Below are 4,613 nucleotides of genomic sequence, written 5' to 3' on the forward strand. Positions count from 1 at the left end.
AAAAAAAAAAAAAAAAAAGTCCTTCCTTAGTCCATTTCCTTTAACTTCTCCATTTCTTTGTAGGTCTGACTTTTACAAAAAGATAGTCCACTTTCATTTCTATCTGTGTTTTCATCTTTTATTTATGCACAAATTCAGTCTTTGCCCAGTGCCCTTACAAAGTCAGTATTGGTGAGGATACTGGTGTGCTAATTGATAAAACTAACAGAGCCTTTTTTTCTGTGTTACCTTTTTTGACCTCATTACTTTACTTGACTAACAGTTGCTTTTTCAGGGACACTCTGGCTATTAATAGTTGAGTGCTGGTGAAAGTGGGGCCTCCAGGGATGTGTTTTAAGTTGTCCCCAATCACACAAAGGAAAGCCCTTAGCTGGAACGTTCAAGGAACTTGAAAAGCAACTTGTTCTTATCCTTATCCGTTAAGCTAATGAGAGGCAAATTCTGGGTAGTTCTTTTAATTTTCTAAGGACAGCTTGAAAAACTTATTTGTGCTAAATTTGTTTCAACTCTGGGTGACTATCATTTATTTTTTTTCCACCCACAGTTGTCCTAGAGCCTTCAAATATAAATGTTTAGGTTTGATGGTATTAACAGTTCTTCTTCCTTACTGCTTATGCCTAACCTGTTGCACCAGTTTGGGTGTGGTGGCAGAAACTAATTTCTTGTGTTTTGGCAGATTAGTTCTCTGCACACTTGCAGAGTAACAGGGTCCCTTTTCTTTTGTGGCATTTAATTTGAGTAGGATTGTATCTTTTTAGAAATTCCCAATTGGCTGTAGGCATGAAGGCTTAGGAAGCCTTTTATAAAAAACAAACCCAAACCTAGGATTTTTCTAACCATTTAATCTGCATTAACTTTATATACTTCACCAGCTAGGGACATAGGTGGATGTTTTTTTCCCTTTGGTCGCCTGAAGTGACCAGTCTATCATTCGTTGTCTTCTGGTGTAAAACTACCGTGTTCACTGAGGGCAGGTTTACTGCTTGCTAATCTTAATGTTGTGAGAGCATTTCTGAGCTCAGACTAGTACATATAACTGAAATACAAGTAATTTCATGTCTCTTAGCTTGATACTTGTTTAAAATATTAAATATCTTCTTCCAGGTACTTGTTGTTATTTCCTTTTCTGATTCTCAGGTCAATCTTCTAAACCTAACATTTAGGGTTATTGTCTCTTTTTCCTTTTATTGAGACAGAGCTGACTCTGTCACTAGGGCTAGAGTATCATGGCATCATAGCTCACAGCAACCTCAAATTCTTGGGCTCAGGTGATCCTCTTGACTCAGTCTCTCAAGAAGCTGGGGCTACAGGCACCTGCCACAATACCCGGCTAACTTTTATATTTTTAGTAGAGATGGGGGTCTCACTTTTGCTCAGGCTGATCTCAAACTCTTGAACTGACGTAGTCCACCTGCCTCAGCCCCCCAAAATGCCAGGGTTATAGGTGTGATCCACCACATCCTGCTAGGTTTATTATCTTTATGAGTTTTCCTGCATCTTCTCTTGGGCCTAAGCCTTTTCTTTCTCTGCCAGCAGGCAAGATCTCAGAGTAAGAAGTATTTTTCTTACAGTCAGGTCACTAAATTTGTTTCTTACAGACTCCAGGTCAAAATTCTTTTCTCAAGGTAGTCTTCCTTGGTGGTTATTTTAGGCTCTTAGCATAGGTAGTTTCTGAATAGGTTTTCTTTGGTTCTGGAATGCTAGTTTACATGTTATTATTATTTTTTTTTTCCAGTTTTTGGCCAGGACTGGGTTTGAACCCACCACCTCCAGCATATAGGGCCGGCGCTCTACTCCTTTGAGCCATAGATGCCACCCAGTTTACATGTTTATTAATGTGCTTGATTCTCCTGGCCTGAGTTGCTAAACAACCATGTAGTTGCCCATTTTCTGTTGTGGGGGTAATGTTGCAAGATTAAGTTTTGAGTAGTGTTGAAGAGCGATATACAAAGTGGACAATAAATGGATTTCATAAGAAGTAAGATAGCTGAGAAATATTGAAGGTTGCTTAGAAAAAATTAACAAGAATTACATAGCATGTGGGACATGTATAGTGAGGGGAGAAGCAAGCATTATGTTGGTGAAGGTGCCACACATGCAAACAGGAAGGCTCTGTCCCAGCAAGTTAAGCAATGGGCTTCTGGTGTGAACTGTACTATTAGATTCTTAGGTATGGAAGGGAGGATGGGCTGGTGTTTGCTTAAGAGGTGCTGGGAGTCTAAGGATTATTTCTGTTGATTGCCCTGAGAGGTTGAACAAATTAGTAGCCTTTTCCATTAAGTTTCTGAAGGAATAATATAGGAATATTACCAAGGACTAATAAGTCTTTGTTCTAATAAAAACCCAACAGAGGGCATGGTGGTATATACCCGTAGTCCAGCTACTCAGAAGGATGGTTTGAGGCCAGGAGTTCAAGGCTATAGTGATCATAGCACTCCAGCCTGGGTGATAGTCTCTTTCTCAACTCCTCCCCCCCCATCCCCCCTACAAAACTCAGTAGAGAGGTTTATCCTTCGTAATTTTTTCTGATTTAAGTGGATGTTTGTGTAACTGAGGTGGGGTTTTATAGGGATCAGTGTGAACTCCTAGTTGGACCAGCATCATGTATTGTGTCTGTCAGTTGAATCTTTAGCTGAAGAATCTGGCAGCCACTGCTAAGAGTACAGGTATCTGATCTAACCATGGGTTAGGAGAGGCCAGTATACAGAGGAAAGCAGTGGTGCTTAGGGCTGCTATAATTTGGTTTTGTGCACACCTTTGTTTTTCTCTGGGATCTCTAAATGTATGCCTTCTATACAGCATTTAATTTGACAGTGGTATTTACGGAACAAGCCTGAATTTAGTAATTTCTTTTTTTTTTTTTTTTTGAGACAGAGTCTCACTTTGTCACCCTTGGTACAGTGCCATGGCGTCATAGCTCACAGCAACCTCAAACTCCTGGGCTTAAGCATTTCTCTTGCCTCAGCCTCCCTAGTAGCTGGGACTACAGGCACCTGCCACAACACCTGGCTATTTTTAGAGATGATGTCTCATGGTGGCCCAGGCTGGTCTCCAACCTCTTAAGCCTCCCATGTGCTGGGATTACAGGTGTGAGCCACCACACCCAGCAACTTAGTAAATTGTTAATAGCTAGAACAGAATCATACTGTAGGAAGATGTCTTCCTTTTCTGATGGTCTGATTGAAATTGGTAAAAGTTGTGAGACTGGGAAAGGTGATAGGTATTTGGCTGTTATTCCGTTGATACTATGAGGAAGAGTAGGAAGGAATTTGTAGTGGAAATAGAAGGCCCTATATCCATTAGGAATTTGTATGCCTGTCCTTCAATAGAAAATTAACTTCATTTTGTCTAATAAGAGAAAATATAGTAAGGTGCTATTGATGTTCAGTAAGTACGTCATTACTGTGTCTCCAACTTGGCTTCTTGGACTCCTTTCTCTCTTTTTAAAGGATAGTCACTTTTCTGGTGCCTGAACTCTATGGATTTAGCATTCCCCTAGGACAATTCTTTCCCCTATCAGCTGTGGGAGGGAATATTAGACTTTCAGTAAGATGAAGGGATGTGTTTTTTAAAAAGTTTGTTTAGAGTTACTTGAAAATATTGTTATAATTCCTCTAAATAATCTATTTGCCAATCCACTGACATTTTTTTCACTAAATTGGCTATTTATGTTTTTAATTCATTAAAGAGGGCTTAAAAGCCAGGTCTGCCTTTAAGTCTATACAGAAATATTGCCCAAAAGTTTCTAAAATCTTCTGATAATGAATGATTTTTCTTGTAATTTTGAATTTAAAATTATACTCCAATTACACTTTAAAATTACTCTCCACCCTGGCAAAAGAGCCTTTTGGGGTGGCCTAAAGCACACTGTAAACTTTCTTCTGATTAGTAAGTTTGCGATGTTCTGGCAGGCCTAGGAGTATAGATAGGTGTTCAAAAGCATTCTAAATGTCTCAGAAAACCTCTGCTTCTCAGTGGGCTTGGGGATTCTTCCTGGGAACAGGGTTTAAAAACAATAGAGTGACTTTCTAATAAGTGTCAGGGTAAATCCTTAGTGGGGAAACTTGTGGGATTGTATGCCCCAAGACTGCACAGGTGCTCAGCAAGAGGAGATGGGATAGTACTGTGATATCTAAGGCAGGAAGATATTAGGGAACCCAAGGATGATAAATTATGAGAGTGTTGAGGTCTTCATTTGAAGGGTCAGAAGATCAGGATTCTGTGGAAGGTATGGGATAAAGGCTGAGCTTTCAAGGTGGGAAGTCATGGACAGAGAAAGAGCTTCCTTTTTAGCTTTTGACAGGGAAGTTAATTCTGAGTTATTGAGGCATTAGGTATCTTAGTGTACCAGTTTCAGAAGGTGGACAATTGCTTTGGGGGTTTTACCTTCTTTGATTCTAGGACAGTGTGAGGGTATAAGCCCTTGTTGAAATTGCATGTTTCCCAAAGTGGCTACTGCAATTATAAACTATCTTTGGTATAATTATGCTGTAGTATTGGTCAAGTATGTGAATTTGGGCTATAATGAAGAACATATAAGACTCACAGATCCTGGCAGGACTTGATTCTTTTTTTTTTTTTTTTTTTTTTTTGAGACAGAGCCTTAAGCTGTC

This window comes from Otolemur garnettii, unplaced genomic scaffold, assembly GCF_000181295.1.
Source record: "Otolemur garnettii isolate 467f Iridium unplaced genomic scaffold, OtoGar3 scaffold00018, whole genome shotgun sequence".
Lineage (NCBI taxonomy): Eukaryota > Metazoa > Chordata > Mammalia > Primates > Galagidae > Otolemur > Otolemur garnettii.